The sequence below is a fragment of the Dermochelys coriacea genome, chromosome 8 (assembly GCF_009764565.3).
Source record: "Dermochelys coriacea isolate rDerCor1 chromosome 8, rDerCor1.pri.v4, whole genome shotgun sequence".
Classification (NCBI taxonomy): Eukaryota; Metazoa; Chordata; order Testudines; family Dermochelyidae; genus Dermochelys; species Dermochelys coriacea.
In genome coordinates, this window is record NC_050075.1 from 104268899 (window position 1) to 104286549 (window position 17651).

Consider the following 17651-nt stretch of genomic DNA (forward strand, 5'->3'; position numbering starts at 1 on the left):
TGAATAGTCTGACACATTTTTTATAAAGATTTACTAAAAAAAAACCAGTAGCCTAGGTACTGGGAGACACCCTGCTCTGTCACAGACTCCCTGTGTCACCTTGATCAAGTCCCTTAGACTCTTCATGCCTCAGTTTCCCCCTCTGTAAAATGGGACTAATAGCACTGCCCTGCCTCACAGCAGTGTTCCATTAGAGATTGTTCAGATACCACGATAATGTAGGCCACAGAAATACCTAAAAAAAAAAGAGAGGGTCTCCTCTTTGACATCGCTGTTTATACAAGAATGGCCAAACACTTTTCAAAGGTGATTGATCTCCATTATCCCCATTTTACAGAAGGAGAAACAGAGGCACTTATCAAGGTGGTGACTTACCCAAGGTCACACAGCAAATCACGGACAGTCAGGGACATAACTCAGCAATCCAGATTCTCACTCATGTGTGTTGTGACCACTAGACCAGAGGTTTTCAATCTTTTTTTTCATTTGCAGACCCCTAAAACATTTTGAATGGACTTGCGGACCCTTTTGGAAATCTTAGACCTAGTCTGTGGACTCTCAGGGGTCCGCGGACCACAGGATGAAAACCACTGTTCTATGGTAACGACATTTCATGGGCTCCTTAGATCTAGTCTACAGACCCCCCAGGGGCTCACAGACCACAGGATGAAAACCAGTGCACTACACCACGATGCCTCCATGTTGGGCCATGCAATGGAACTTCCAACGCTCTGCTCCATCATCGCTGCGAGGGGTTGTGAGCATCTTTAGTCTTCTGCATTTGGATGGGAGCAGGGCTTGTGTTCCTATGGCTCAGAGATGATGTATCGATGAAACAAGCAGCAGAACCTTCCTCGATTGAATGCTAGAGCCAGAACAACAGGGTACCATATTCCCCATCCCCAAGAGAGTTTGTCAAACCTTACAGCAGATGTTCTTGGCTTTTTGGAAGATCATGCAATGCCGGAGAATGCTGGTATTCCAGTACCTGTTTGCACGTGCGTGGAACGCTTCTAAAACCATGTGTGTCCACACACATGTCCCAGATGTCGCACAGGGTGTTTCTACTACTGGTGCAATTGCACCTACTCTGAGCAGGTCTGGCAAAGGCCTTCTCCCACTGTAGTCAGTGCCAACCTTATCAGTGCTAGTGCAGACTGGGGGTTTGCAGCTACAGCGGTTCAATTGGTCTTTCCATGGCACTCCCACAATGCTTGGGAAGGATGGTCCTTAGTATGCTAACCTAGCTCTCCGGATACCTGGGTTCAAAGCCTTGCTCTGCTGCAGATTTTCTGCTTGCCCATTGGCAAGCTGCTCTCTGTATTTCAGTTCCTCATGCTGGGTGTGGTCAATGCCTGGATAGGTAGCGCCCAGGTAGCCCCTGGATAAGTAGCGTTGGTGTAGCAGGTAACAGCTTGGGTGTGGTTTGTTTGTTGCAGGACTCAACCCCACATGCTTGGTGCAGCTCGAGGTGGACCAGGGCTGTTCTGGTTTCTCACCTGGTTGGCCTCCATCCGATTTATGCAGCATCACTGACTTGCAGAGGAGCTTTGGGTTTGGCTCTGAACATTCATGTGCTGTGTTGTTCTTATTTATAGTACGGTCATGTCCATTAGCCGCTTCTGAAACCCAGAGGAAGACGCAGCCTCCAACTCAAAACACGTCCAAGTTTGAGGGTTTGGAGTTTTGGTAATGATTTTATTTATTTCAGGATATTTCGGGTCATTTACAATAAGAGAATACAACTTGAGCCATATAGATACGTATCTTGATTCACAGTATTAAAGAACATATTGTATATTGAGCATATATTATATCATTACCCTTTCCTTTCCCCCCACAAAATTATTTAAATGCCGTCTTAATATGCTCTATCTCTATATCCAACTTTTTTTTGGAGGAGGGGGAAGTTGTATGTTTTTGGGGAGGGGAAAGTCTCAGGAGAACAGAAAGAAAGGAAAGCTGGAAGAGAATGGAGATGGTACTCAATTACTGCCCTCCATGTGTCTATCTCCTTCTTGACGTTTTTTATCGGATTACTGGGTCAATATCAAAACCTCTCAATGATTCCCGTATTTCTGTCATTTTGTTTTCCTGCACACAGCAGACTAATATCCATTTGTGTGTGTCTGTGTTTGTCTGGCACTGTTCTCACAAACAAATATTCACGATTGGATATTTTATAAATATTCCCCACTCCTCAGTGATCTACGGGAGGAATCATTGCCTGAGTCTGCAAGTTTAAGATTGCTTGTTGCTGGGTTTTTGCTAGAGAGAATAATAAGAGGAAGAACTTCCATAGTCCCGGCTTGAATCATTTAAACTCGTGCAATTTGCAAATGCGTCTCTTCTCCTTCTCCCTGGGGCAGAACTGCAAAGCAGCTTTCCCCTCGTGTCTTGCGAGGATAGATCTGTGGAGAAATGCTGTTAGGAAAGACCCTTGAGTTCTTATTGCTTATCTGGAAGGCCCTCTGGGCCTGAGCCGAAGTCTATCTAGAGCAGCTTTCCATAGAACGTAACGGGCTTGGGATCAAGCCCCGAAGTCCTGGTTCCACAAAAGGATGAGTTAATAAGGGGAGGAACTTTGGCCTGAATTCATAGTCCACGTGTTTTCTCCCCCTCTTCAGCGCAGCCCAGTGGAGCCTGGGATAGTGATTTCCCATCAGTCCCTGCTATCAGCTGCCCATCACTGCCCTGACCTCAGTCCCATCTGTGGCTTTTTATACAGGCCTGGCCTTGTCCTGTCATTTGGCTGGGGTGTGCGGATTGGCTGGAAATGATGTCATTCTGCCCAGGGAGTCGATAAGCAATTAGGGTTATAGATTTTGCACTAAGAGCAGGGAGCCACCCGCGGCTGCTTAAACTGGTTTTTATTACGAGAATTTACTCGGCCGTTCCCTTAAATGGACAGATGCATTTGTCAGGGGTTGAATGCACTTTCTCAGTCAAAATGGAGGGGGAAGCCTCTCCACCTTGCCTCAAGCAGCTGGGTCCGGAGCCACCGGTGCTCAATGTGTCTCAGAAAGAAAAGAGGCAAACGAAGTCTTAGGAGCCCACCTCTTCTTTCTAGAGCTGAGCCCGACTTCCAAGCACCCCTCAACCTGGCGGGGCGGGGGGAAGGGGCAGTGGCTTGCAATCCTGACGTCATTTTTGCAAATGGTTCCTGTCTTTGCAGTGGCCCAAAGCAGAATGCTGGAGCCCACCCCATCGAGAACCATGGGGTGACCAGAATCTTTATCTGAATGGCTAGAGCCCCATCTCTGTTCCTTATTCATTAGCAGAATTATTAAGATCAGGGGGCTGTACGTACACACAGCAAGAGCCAGTCCCTGCCCCAAAGGGCTTGCCGTCTAGACAAGACAGACATGTAGGGTGGGAGAAAGGAAGGATTCATACCCTCATATAATATCAGGGTTGGAAGGGACCTCAGGAGGTCATCTATTCCAACCCCCTGCTCAAAGCAGGACCAATCCCCAATTTTTACCCCAGATCCCTAAATGGCCCCCTCAAGGATTGAACTCACAACCCTGGGTTTAGCAGGCCAAAGCTCAAACCACTGAGCTATCCCCCCCCCCTTCAATTTTACAGACTGGGAAACTGAGTCACAGACAGATGAAGAGACTAGCCCAAGGAGTCTGTGGTGGAGCTGGGGATTGAACCCTCATCTCCCGTGTCTCAGCGCAGGGATCTGTTTTTCAAAGCCAGCTTGTTCTTTGTGGTTCCCTTGTCTCTGTTTGCGCTGGTTTGCTGGGTGATATTGTTCTCAACAGGCAGCCCAGGGGTTAGAGAGGGTCAGGCATGTTGTGGAAAGCAACATTTCCCTATATTATCCTTCCTGTCACCTCTAAGTAATAGAGAGACCCTGAATCCCACTGAATGGAGAGGGGAGGGGAGGCCGGCAGGGCATGGGCGGGAACCAGCACCTCCATTGGGAGACGCTGCAGCCACCCCAGCGTCACTCAGGGCTCGGCAGCATCAGATCTATCCAGACCTGCTCAGTGCAGTGGCTCGCACGCATTGGTATTGCAGGCAGCAGGTTCTGCATGCGTGTAGCAGCCCAAAAGCTAGCATGACCCTCATACTCACAGCACCCTGTGAGTGCCGTTCTAGCCAAGTGGCCATGAGGTGCAGGGAGATGTCAGCCAGGAAGGTCCTAGGTGAAAATATGGGCAGGGGGAAGTCATCCAAAGTCCTGCATGCAGGTAAGTTCACCCATGCGCACCTGCATGACCGTGTACATGCATACATATGTACCCGCATGCACATGCATGTATGTGCACAAACATTACATGCATGCACACACGCGTGTGCATATAATGCAGGTGTATGGACAAATATGTCCCTGCCTTCACATGCACAAACGCACATGCAAACGTGCACAAACAGTATATGCACATGCATGCACACAAATACAGGTAACCCTGGACAGGTATTACCTGTGTGAACACATGCACAACCACACAACCATAAATATATGCATGCACCGACAAAGACACACGCACACTACAAGAGCAGCTACCGATACCAGCATGTGCTCCTCCCCTCATCATCCACCAATTAATTTGTTGCAAAAGCGGGCACTCATTGTGGCTAGGCAACAGATGATATTTTGGGATTAGCACTCAGATGTACCTAAGCAACCAGGGCTGCAGCTGTGCAGAATTACGCAAGCTGGGTTCGAAAGCGCACCATTCAGTTGTCGTTAAAGCCTTCTGCCTGAGCCCTGAAAGCTGGTAAATGGATCCAAGAGAATGTGGCCGGCTCTCATCTTTTATTGTGAGTCTTGTGCTGGCTGGGCTTTTATTAAAGCCCCAGCTCCTGGAGTAATGTGAATCTGTCAGAAAGTTTCTCAGCCTCATGGTTGCGGGGAAAAACTTGGAAACATGACAATGCAATCTAATGGCTTAGAAAGTGAAGGATCCCAACATGTATTGGCTTAAAAATCATGAGATTTTTAACAATCTCATAATTTGGGAGGTCCTTAACTCCTGATTTTTGGATGGTTGGGGTGAGCAATACTGGAGTACTGTTGATTTCACTGAGGGAACTGGGAACAGAATCTGGCCTTATAGTACCGTCCACTAGAAATGCTATTAATTGAACAGGGAGATTCGAATGCAGATTACAGACATCAGTTATTTCTCCCAGCGCCACAGCGGGTGGGTGTTTGTTATTCTCACTTTATACATGGGGAAACCGAGGCACAACGAGGTTGTGGCTTGCACAAGGTCAGTCAAATATCCGCAGCAAAATCAGAAATAGAACCCTAGAGTAGCACACCTTTCTAGAACTCAAAGCAATGGAGGGAACCAGACTTAAGTAATTCTTTGTGGCCCTTCTCTGAGCTCCGGAAAAGACCGTGATGAGTTGGACCAGGAGGATATAAGAATATACTTCCTCCCATGATGCACTAGCTTTTGTTTTTGGAAGGGAGGCCAGAGTTTCCAGAACTTTTTAACTATAAATAAAGACATGAATTTTGCAAACAAAGGTGGACAAAAGGTTGAGCCCCTCCCAATGAGCTGGCTAGCGTGTCGGTCGGTGCACCATTGCCCTGTGCTGGATGGACTCAGAACCGCTCACTCATGCGTGGAGCTCCACCTGGCAAACAGCACGGTGACGTTCCCTTCCAGCACAAGTGTTTTTGGAACTGGAGGATCTGGCTGGGAAGTGCTGTGTGGCCCTAGTGCACAGTATAGAGAGAGCTGTGAAACTACAGCCCAGTGCCCTCCCAAGCACTCTCCAGGTGTGTTGGCTACATTTTCAGTGTGACTAGGATTGCCTGGCAGCTGGATTTCCCAGGGAAGTCCCAATGTCCCCCAGCCAGTGTCCCAGCATCCTTGTGGGATCAGAACATCCCTGTAGCTATCCACCTGATCCTCGTGCTCCCACCCCAATCTCTAAAGATTGGGCAGGCGTGTTCTAAATCCAACCTCAGATCTAGATCTGAGACGTGTGAATGGCCCCAACACAGGATATGCCAGACTGGATCAGCTCAGTGGTCTATCTAGTCCATTAACCTGTTTCATCTAGGCTTTGTAAAGACCCTCATCCCCATGTATCTCAGCTTTTCCAATGATAGTGGCAGGTGCTTTAGAGGAAGGCGCAAAAACTCCCATAATAGACAATTCTGGAATTCACTGCCCACATGGGGAATTTCTTCCTAAGCCTCGCTAGTTACTGGTTGGTTGATCCATTGAAGCCGGGGAATTTATAGCCCTCTAATAGATATGTACCTTTACCCTATCTAGTCTATCCATGGATGTTCTCATTGTCCATGTAATTATCTAAGACCAGATCCTCAGCTGGCGTAAATCAGCATAGCTCCTTTGAATTCACGGGATTTACACCAGTTTACAGCAGCTGAGGATCTGGCCTCTAACCTTTATTTGGAATTCTGGAATTGTTAAACAATCCATCTGTAAGCACCTACAGGATAACAGGGTTATCAGGAATAACCAGCCTGGATCTGTCAAGAACAAATCATGGCAAACCAGCCTAATTTCCATCAGGGTTACTGGCGTAATGGATGTGTGTGGGGGGGCGAAGCAGTAGACATGATATTTCTTGATTTTAGTAAGGCTTTTTCATGTGCCATTCTCATAAGCAGACTCAGGAAATGTGGTCTAGGTGAAAATACAATGGTAGATTCACAACTGGTTGAAAGACTGTACTCCAAGAGGAGTTATCAGTGGTTCACTGTCAAACTGGGACGGCTTATATCATGGAGTCCTACAGAGGTCAGTCCTGGGTCCGGTACTATTCAATGTTTTCTTTAAATACTTGGATAACAGAGTGGAGAGTATGCTTATAAAATCTGTGGATGATACCAAGCTGGGAGGGGTGGCAGGAACTTTGGAGGAAAGCATTAGAATTCAAAACAACCTTTACAAAGTGGAGAATTAGTCTGAAATCAACCAGATGAAATTCAGTAAAGACAAGTACAAAGTACTGCACTTATGAAGGAAAAATCAAATGCACAACTACAAAATGAGGAATAACTGGCCAGTACTGCTAAAAGGGATCTGGGGCTGTAGTGGATCACAAATTGAATTTGTCAGCAATGTGATGCAGTTGTAAAATGCTAATGTCATTTTGGGGTGCAGAAACAGAAGTGTCCTATGTAAGACGTAGGAGGTGATTGTTCTGTTCTACTCGGCACTGGCGAGGCCTCAGCTGGAGTCTTGTGTCCAGTTATGGGAGTCGCACTTTAGGAAAGATGTGCACAAATTGAGGAGAGTCCAGAGGAGAGCAACCAAAATGACCAAAGGGTTAGAAAACCGGACCAATGAGGAAAGGCTAATAAAACTAGGCATGTTTAGTCTTGAGAACAGAAGACTGAGGTGGGATCTGGTAACAGTCTTCATGTATGTTAAGGGTTGTTTTAAAGAGGACAGCGATCCATTGTTCTCCATGTCCACTGAAGGCAGGACAAGAAGCAATGGGCTTAATCTGCAGCAAGGGAGATTTAGATTAGCTATTAGGAAAAGCTTTCTAACTCTAAGGATAGTTAAGCTCAGGAACAGGCTACCAAGGGAGGTTGGAATCCCTGTCATTGGAGGTTTCTAAGAACAGGTTGGACAAACACCTGCCAGGGATGGTCCAGATTTACTTGGTCCTGCCTCAGCGCAGGGAGCTGGATTTGATGACTTCTCAAGGTTCCTTCCAACCCTGCATTGCTGTGGTAAACTCTTGGCCTCTCGTGGCAGCGAATTCCGCAGGCTGATCATGTGTTGTGCAAAAAAGTACTTCCCTTTACCGGTTTTACATTGGCTCCCTCTCATGTTCACCGAATGCCGTTCACTGTGTTAGGAATGGGGGTGTAGAGGACTCCCCATGTACCTTGCATTTTACAACAGGTCTAACCCGAACTCCCCGAAACTTGGGGGTGATCTGAATTTTCCGGCCTGAGCCCATTTCCGATTGCGACGGAGAGGCTCCGCGTTGTTGTGTTGTTATAGTTACGCATCCCGCAGGTCAGAGGCATCCTGTATGGCACAGACACAGTGGCAATTCTGGGACTAGAAAGGTCTAAGGAGAAGGGCAGCCCTCTCTGAGCAGCTGTATCCGCCTTGTGTTACTTCTGCAGCATCGTCTTCCCGAAGGACTGATCTGGGGCTGCTGCGCTTGTGAGAACATTTTCAGCACGCTGGCAACCTTCCATCTTTAACTACGGGTGTCCCACCACACACATCCCATGAGAAACTCAATGCCAGGCAGGTGGAGTCCAGAGACAGGATCTGCTGAGCCAGCAGCCCTGACGACACACGGGCTTTCTCTAAATCTTTTGTAACTATCACTCCCCACTTGTAGGAAGAATGAAGTATGTGCCAAGGACAAAGTGGCTTAGTTATTCTGATCCCTAAGGTCAGAGCTAGAATCGGGAGCAAGGAAAAGTACCATGGCACTATGGACTTTTACCACTTAGCCTCCGGATCTTTGGATGGGACAATTTTAAGATGGGAAAGAAAAATGCTAAATAAAGTTGAAAGGAGATTAAAAGTTTTCAAAACCCGTTAGGAAAATGAAAGCTCCTGCCTGGCTCTCACAAAATGACTTTAAACGGCTCTGTGAACAGGATTACTACATTTACCATCTCTTTCTTGACCCTTGTTCAAATGCCGCCAAATGCTCACGCGGAGGAGAGAGCAGATTGAAAGAACAATTGGCGTTGTGAGTCGCGTGCCAACTCCAGAAGCGAATTAATTGTTTTAGCACATTCAGCATCTAATTTGGGGCTATTATCTATTGGGGGGAGGGAGAAAGGAGAAAGAGCAGGGCTGGGTGACAGGCCCACGAATGCAAGAATCAAAGTCAGATGCTGTTGTGGAAAAGGAAACTGAATAGAGAAGGACCTTAACAAAGAGGCCAGCCTAAAAAGGGAAGGAGGGGGAAAGAAATCCCAAATAAAAGGGTTTCAGGCAATCAAGGGGCCAGGAGTCTCTTATTAGAGGTTCATTTGGGCCAAGGGCACAAGGAGAAATAATTAGGGAGAATCATAGAATCATAGAATCATAGAATATCAGGGTTGGAAGGGACCCCAGAAGGTCATCTAGTCCAACCCCCTGCTCAAAGCAGGACCAAGTCCCAGTTAAATCATCCCAGCCAGGGCTTTGTCAAGCCTGACCTTAAAAACCTCTAAGGAAGGAGATTCTACCACCTCCCTAGGTAACGCATTCCAGTGTTTCACCACCCTCTTAGTGAAAAAGTTTTTCCTAATATCCAATCTAAACCTCCCCCATTGCAACTTGAGACCATTACTCCTCGTTCTGTCATCTGCTACCATTGAGAACAGTCTAGAGCCATCCTCTTTGAAACCCCCTTTCAGGTAGTTGAAAGCAGCTATCAAATCCCCCCTCATTCTTCTCTTCTGCAGACTAAACAATCCCAGCTCCCTCAGCCTCTCCTCATAAGTCATGTGCTCTAGACCCCTAATCATTTTCGTTGCCCTTCGTTGTACTCTTTCCAATTTATCCACATCCTTCCTGTAGTGTGGGGCCCAAAACTGGACACAGTACTCCAGATGAGGCCTCACCAGTGTCGAATAGAGGGGAACGATCACGTCCCTCGATCTGCTCGCTATGCCCCTACTTATACATCCCAAAATGCCAATGGCCTTCTTGGCAACAAGGGCACACTGCTGACTCATATCCAGCTTCTCGTCCACTGTCACCCCTAGGTCCTTTTCCGCAGAACTGCTGCCGAGCCATTCGGTCCCTAGTCTGTAGCGGTGCATTGGATTCTTCCATCCTAAGTGCAGGACCCTGCACTTATCCTTATTGAACCTCATTAGATTTCTTTTGGCCCAATCCTCCAATTTGTCTAGGTCCTTCTGTATCCTATCCCTCCCCTCCAGCGTATCTACCACTCCTCCCAGTTTAGTATCATCCGCAAATTTGCTGAGAGTGCAATCCACACCATCCTCCAGATCATTTATGAAGATATTGAACAAAACGGGCCCCAGGACCGACCCCTGGGGCACTCCACTTGACACCGGCTGCCAACTAGACATGGAGCCATTGATCACTACCCGTTGAGCCCGACAATCTAGCCAGAGAAAAAGCAGATTTTTTTTTAATTTTTCCCCAGAGGAACGTGGCTGGATTCTCCTCCCACATACACTGGTCTAACTCGCTGGAACCGATGGAGTGATTCCTGATCGATGCTGGAGAAAGCGAGAAAATCAGCTCCCCTGGGGCTTCTGGGTGCCATTTGTTTCTCTCGGTGACGCTGCGGGCAAAGGCGTCGACTTTCTGATTTCCCTGGGGGGTGCTCGCCCCCCACTCCACCCCTTCCCCCAAGACCCTACCCCCATCCCGCTTCTTCCCGCCCCTTCCCCCAAGCGTGCCCCGTCCTTGCGCCACCTCTTCCTGCCCCCACTCCTCCCCAACGTCTCCTGCCCGTCACTGAACAGCTGATCAGCAGCCACTGAACAGCTGATCAGTGGCAAGTGGGAGGCGCTGTGGGGGAGGGGGAGGAGCTGATCCACAGGGGCCGCCGGTGGGTGCTGAGCATCTGCTATTTTTTTCCTGGGGGTGCTCCAGCCCCGGAGTGCCCCGGAGTCGGCACCTGTGCCTGCAGGGTTTTAAGTAATGACCTCAGCTGGCTCCAGAGGGCAGGACCGCGCCGACTCCCTTGCTAGCGCAGACCCTGACTCCCTGTGGGTTAGGCTGAGCCCTGCGCTGGGGGCTGAGAGGACCTCTGGGAGACCCCTTGCAGAACTCCTTGGGGCGCAGGAGGAGTATGGGAACTCCGACACTGCTCTAAGGACCCCATTGGCACCCCGCTCGGCCAGAGTTCTTTGCAGCGCTCTGATCGTACGCGTGCTGCCACCCCGTCAGGAGGGACCGGAGAAGCGCGGGGTATTTAGTTTGTCCAAGAGAAGGTGAAGAGGTGACTTGGTCACTGCCTGCCAGAGGAGGACACTCCTGAGAGCAGAGAGCTCTTTCATCTCGCAGAGCAAGGCCCTGTGAGATCCGCCGGCCGGGAGCTGGACCCACGCAGGCTGGAAATACGGCACACTTTTTTAACGGGTAATTAGCCACTGGCCCCACTGACCAAGGGGCGCAGCAGATTCTCCGTCGCTCAGGGTCTTTCAAGCCAAACTGGCCCATCACGCTCTAGGTCAAACCGAAGGGAAAAGCTTGCTATGGAAATCACCAAGTGAGATTCTCTGATCTGTGGTAGGCAGGCGGTCGGACTGGGTGGTCTAATTTTTGGCCTTAAGATCTGCAGTCTACAAAATATTGTCAGACAATGAGCTAGATTCAGCCCTGCTGTAGCCCCAGTAAAGTCAGTGGAGGGAGAGAGAAGTTATACCCAGGAATTCATTTATTATTATTAATTGTTTATATGTAGGGTGACCAGACAGCAAGTGTGAAAAATCGGGACGGGGGTGAGGGGTAATAAGAGCCTATATAAGAAAAAGCTCCAAATATCGGGACTGTCCCTATGAAATCGGGACATCTGGTCACCCTATATATGTATTACCATAGCTTCTAGGAGCCCTAGTCAGGGACTAGGTGCAAACACACCAAAAAGCCAGCCCCCGATACACCACCCCTATCCTCTAGATAAGGGCCACCCCGTGAATCGAAGGCCAAGCCAGTATGAAATCTTAGGAGACGCTGATTCCCAGTACTTAGCCCGACTGATCCCCCACCCTCTCTCAGCTCTTCATTTCTGTCTCTGCTGCTATTAGTTTCTCTTGGTGAAGGAATGCGGGAGACAGTGTAGGTGGAAGATAAATATGGGCCTGATCCTGCATCACCATGGCCCTCAAAACGCCCACTCAGTGCAGTATCGTATGAAACACAGGGAAGCTGAAGGAGCTGATTTCCATCACAGACACGGCGGGAGCATGTCCCTTTCAGCACTGGCTACGCGCAGCGTGAGAGTTGCACACTGCGGGTGGTTTCGCGTCGTGACGGTGGAACGTGTTATGACCTCAGGCAGGGGAAGAAATGATTGGCTTTTCAGATGCAGCAGTTCCTGAAGTCCCTTAAAGGCTGTGACATCCAGGGGCACGGCCCCTTTGAGCCAGGCAAACGGCTTAATGTTACAAAAGCTCGTTTGGATGCCAGGCGCCCTGAAGAACCGCATGCTGGTCTGGAATCCTTGGGACTGTATTAGTCTAACACCTTTCTCCCGCACCGCACGGATCTTCCCCAGACTCAGCTGCTTCAGGAAAGGCTTCCTAAGAAATGTAAATCCATGTGGGGGAGACCGTCTCCCCTGCCAACGCTTGCTGCTGAATTTACCCACAGTATCGTATCCCATATCAAGTCAGGCATGTAGGCAAGCCCCAAGGTGTCTCCAGCCCCGGGATTTAGCATAGCGCTCCCCTGTGCCAGTGCTGGCCAGGGTTCAGCCTGCGAGTTCTCGCTGCATTTTTCATCCTCGTTTAATTTAGGTGAGGCACCTGGTGCCAAAGAATTCATCACTCCTCTTAATGGGGAGATTACACTGTCGGGGGCCCCAAAATCAGGAGATTGGCAGAAAAATCAAGAGGTTTAACAATACATTGGGGATTCTCTTTATTTGCCTTTATCGAGATCATGGTTTCTGGCTTTTCTCTGCAACCACAAGGATCGGAAACGAACTGTTGTTTGTTGAAATGGAAGCAGAGATCAACATGTCGCAATGTGACTCCAGGAGCTGGGGCTTTCAGAAAAACACCAAACATTGATTGCAAAAGTTGTCAGGGCTAAAATTAGAGGGAAAGGAGGGTCCAGTGTTTACGGCACTACCCTGGGATGCTACCCAATTCCTTTCTCTGCCGCAGACTGCCAGAGTGAATTTGGGCCAGTCACTGAGTCTCTCTTGGTTGTCACATCAGTACAATGGGCATAATAGCACTGCCCTGCCTCACAGGGGTGTTGTGAAGATAAACACATTAAAAGTGGGAGGGCCCCAGATACTTTGGTGATGGGGGCCAGATCAGTGGGTAGGATGGGGTGAGAGGTGCCCCAAATGTATAACTGACATTTAGGTTGTTGTCATACAAGAAACTTAGCAGCAAAGTTAGTTTCTCGTTGCAGATAAGACTGAAAGCTTGAGTTGCAATAAGGAGACCAAGTCAGTCCCATAGGGTATGTCTACACTGGGATCACAGACCTGCAGCACGGTTGCGGCTGGCCCGGGTCAGCTTGCTCAGGCTGTGGGGCTATGAAATTGCAGTGTAGACATTTGGGTTCAGGCTGGAGCCTGGGCTCTGAGACCCTTGAGCCCAAACGGCTACACTGCAGTTCTTAGCCCCGAGGCTCGGTGCCACTTGTGTTTATCGCAGTGTAGACAGGCACACAGAGATCCCCCCAGAGCCTCCCAACTGGGCATTTAGAAACCAGTTCTGCTATTGGTGAATAGCCAATTAAATGTGCCCCGCCCGCAAAAACACCCCTGGCCAAGCACATGCAAACACCCCCACGGCCTCCCCCAAACACACACACACCCCAGCCCTGCACACTCCCCTGTACACACCCCTCCCCCTCTAATTTTTACTTATTTCTGTTACAGCTGCATGAGATGCCCCTGTTACGGACCAGAGCCCCAGTGAGCTAGGTGCTGGGCAGACACACAACAAAAAGATGCTCCCTGTCCCACAGAGAGAGCTTCATGCTATCTCACCTCCTCGGAGCAACTAACAGGATAATATCTGGTGCTTCGCTAACACCTTCAGTCGAAATATTAATAGAGCATCACTAAGCCCCCTTCTCCCCCCCCCCGAGGGAAGTATTGTTACCCCCCCATTCTGCAGAGAAGGAAACTGAGGCACAACGGTTGGAGCAATACCTCTCAGGGATGGTCTAGGTTCACTTGGTCCTGCCTCAGTGCAGGGGGTTGGACTCGATAACCTCTTGAGGTCCCGCCCAGAATTTGGCACCAAGGAGAGGGTGATACAGGGAAAACCACGTCTGCTTTGCAGTCACTGGGCCGGCTGGTGCCGCCGTCAGGCCCACTGAAGGCCACGGGAGCTGCGCCGTGTCCCTAGGAGCAGGGCTGTGCCCTGGGATTGCATGGGCAGCTGCCGGCTGGTGTCGTCATCAGGCAGATCGTCGCGTCCGTGCCTGGCACATCCAGTCCGGTGCCTCGATCTCGTTCTACAGCCGATAACAATCTGCCTACAGACAAGACCGTGGGCCCCAGAATTAGGTCACGGCTCTTTAGGGATTAGGGGTTCCATTGGCCTATCGTCTTGGTAGCAGCATCTCTCGTGTAAGGGGATACTCCCCTGGCCTAGTTACAGCTGCTGCTAGGCAGAAGGGCCCATGTGAGGGGCGGGGGGAGGCTGGGCTGGGCCAGCTCCCCACCCCAGCCTGGTGCTGGCTGGGCTCATGGACCGTCGCACCGTCAGGCAAATCAGATTCGTTCCAGTCTCTTTATGACAAGCAAAGGCGTGTAGCTCACGCTGCCCAGGGCATGGGCGGACGCAGCCCCTGGTGAACGCTGCCAGCACAGAGCGATGGTAGTCCTGGGCCATGACCTCCAGCCCCAGCACACAGAGGCCGTGGGGGGCCACTAGACTGCTGCATGCTGCATTTCCACATCCGTCGTGGGCCAAGGGGCTCAGTTATCTCAGGCCGGGCTCTCTCCCCCATTCCTCGTTTGCTCCAGGCTTGGCTGGAAACCCACCGTGGTTACTTCATTACCGAGCACTGCTTTGTATTTGTACCCGCGGCGTAAATAAACCCAGGGGCTGTCGGTGGCCGGGACGAGGGCCGAGCTCATCTGTTGTATTTGGTGGTGATAAAAGAAGGGTAAATAAATGGGGAAGTCTTGGACTCGTCCGCCAGTCACAACTGGGCCAAACACCACTCGTGACTCACGCCGGCTGCTGCGGGCAAATCTGAGCCAGCCCCATGGAGATGCTTGAGAGAGGCTGGCAGCCGCAGGGTCCCCATTTAAACTGCATGACGTCAGCTTCAGTCCCGGAGCTGCTGTGGCCGCCACACGGAAACTCAACCCGGGGCCTCGGGCGGCTCTCTTGCCTGCGATGTTGGGGGGCTTTGTTTGCTCTCACTGTGCATTTCTGGCTGGACGAGCAGAACCAGATCGGGGCCGAGGGGTTCAGGCTCTGGGAAGCCTGCGTGAGGACAGACTGCTGCATTCGCTAGCGATGCATAACACTCAGCTCAGAACATTTTCTGAGCACTGAGCTGCATTGCAGTTCTCTCCCACCAGTCAGTGTTGTTATCCCAAACTGAGGAAGAGAAGGGAACTGACCTGCCTCAAAGATACAGGGAAACTGAGGCAGAGATGGCTTTCTTCAATCCAAGCCCCACATACATCCCTTTAAAGGCTGCTTTGCCGCAGCACCATTAAGCCCAAAGCCCTAGGAAAGCCACAAACGAAACCTTTTATTATCTACTGCTGGAATGCTGCCACCTCTGGGAGGGAGCATGGCAGCTGTTTAGCAGTGGGCAGGAACAACCAGAAGTGAAGAAGGACCCCTAACCCAGGGAAGATTCAGGGCTGGAATTTGGACAAGATGCAAACCTGAATGCCTCTGCCCTTGAGAAAAGCATCATGGGATCGCCATGAGTAAAAGGGATCGGGGCCCGGTTCTACGTTTCATTTGAAAGGTGGCGCCTCTGGTAGCACAGCAGTGCCCTTGCATCCCACTGCCATGCTTACTCTGTGTAGACTCAAAGGAAGAAGTGTTAGGTGGTACATATGGGTCGATGGCAGAGTCCAGTGCTTGGGTTGCTAGGACTTACAAGACCCAGATGTGAGTTCTTGCTCAACCATGGACTTTTCTTTGTGACCGTAGCGTCTGTGTGCCTCAGTTTCCCATCTGTACAATGGACACAATAGCCTTGCCCTGCCTAAATACGTTATAGATTGGAAGTTGCTTAGATACTACATGGGGGTCAGATCAGTCTAGGATAGCTAGACCCCGTGAACAGTACTCCTAGTCTGCCTGTCCCACCTACGGCCCTTTCAACACCTCGCTGTGGGTTGATCTTTGCATAGCTCAGCCATTTGGGTTGGAGCATTTTGGAGGAACATTGTAAGTTGTCTTTGGCCTGTGTGGGTTCATCAGCTTCACGCTGAGTTTGGGATTTGAAAGAACCTCCCAAAACTCTAATGGAGACTTAGCCACCCTCTCTCACACGATGCCTTATTTGGGGGAAAATCAGCTGAAAACACCAGTTTCATTGCAAATTTGCAAACTTAAAGCTGGGCAAAAATATTCCATCCAAAAGTTTCATTGACAAAAATGGCTTTTTAGCCAAACTTAAAATTTTTCTGGAAAATATCAATTGCATGGGTTTTTTTTTCATTAAAAAATTCAAAACGAAAATAATAATTTTTAATTTTTTCCCCTGTTTGTTCGTAGTGGTCATGATTTGGGGGAATTTTTCCCACTTGCTTTCATTTTTTTTATCTCCCCCCCACACACACCCCATTTCTGGTGGAAAAAAGTTTGAAAAAGTGAAGTAGGAAAAAAGCCAATTAAAAAACCCTTTAAAAAACAAACAGCAGCAAAAATAGCCGAAAACACTACCAGAATTTTTTCTGCTGAAAAGGAATGTTTTTGTTTTGTCACATTTCAAATTTTCCACCAAAATAAGTTCATGACAGTTTTGGAAGAAAGTGAAAAATATTCATTTCCTTTGCATTTTTGGAGGGCAAAAAATGAAATTTTGCATTTCGTGCACTCACATAGCCAGTGTTCCCCACAAGCTGTAGCACCGTGAACACCTCAGCATTCATCTGAGACAAGCTTAGCTGCATAGCTGGAGGGGGCTGGTCTGCAAAGGGTCCCAGCTCAAGAAGTGATTGCAGCAGGAATATGTAAACACACAGGGAGAGGGCAGATTCTGGCAGCTGCAGCTGGCCGATGTAAAAGTGCTGTACACTCTTACATCTCTGTGGTTTGGATTTATGTGTTTTGGGTCCATTGCTGGGTTATGCTGAGCGTATATTGCAACCAGTACCCACCACAGGCACCAGTCAGACACAGCCCTGCCTCTTCTGTTCCTACTACCGATGGAGCAAGGAGCCTTGATCTAGACGGGACCAGTGTGAAAAAACACAGCTTGCTCTGCATCCTAGATCTCACTGAATGCAAATTGTGGCACATCACAGCAAACTCCAAAGTCGAGGGACCCTACCAGGACACCCGGCTGCTTGCTCCCATCCCAGAGGGAGAGACAGGAAGAGTTTGTTGATAGAGTGCAGCTGCTGTGATGGGGCATACAATCATAGAGGTTACGGCCAGAAGGGACCACTAATTAAGTTGTTTGCCCTCACAATGCCAGCTGGGGGAGAGCTGGTCTTTGAGACAGCTAAGGCCCAAGTTATTCAGGAATTAGCACCATCTCATGCTTGGTGTTAGGGATATTCAATGGAACTGCAAGGAGGCAAATTCAAAACTGGTACAAGGAAATCCTTTTTCACTCCATGCATAGTTAGACTGTGGAACTCATTGCCACCGGATGTTGCGGAGTCCAAGAACTTAGCAAGATCCAAAACGGGACTGGAAACGTAGATGGATATCCACTGTTATAACAGTTAATGCAGGAAAGACAAATTTGGGAACTCGGTATGCGAAGGCCCCAGCCCCCATTCATCAATGCACCACTGCTGGGCTTTGGGCCAGGACAGTCAGAGTCTGATTCACCCCCAGCACAGTTTATAGCAGCCCT

General features: G+C 49.4%; 1 protein-coding gene across 1 annotated transcript in view; it reads left to right on the top strand.

Moving 5' to 3' along the window:
- LOC119859766 (phosphatidylinositol 3-kinase regulatory subunit gamma) overlaps positions 1-17651 on the top strand; it is a 341485-nt gene that overhangs the window by 100311 nt on the left and 223523 nt on the right. The gene's annotated exons all lie outside the window — the stretch shown is intronic.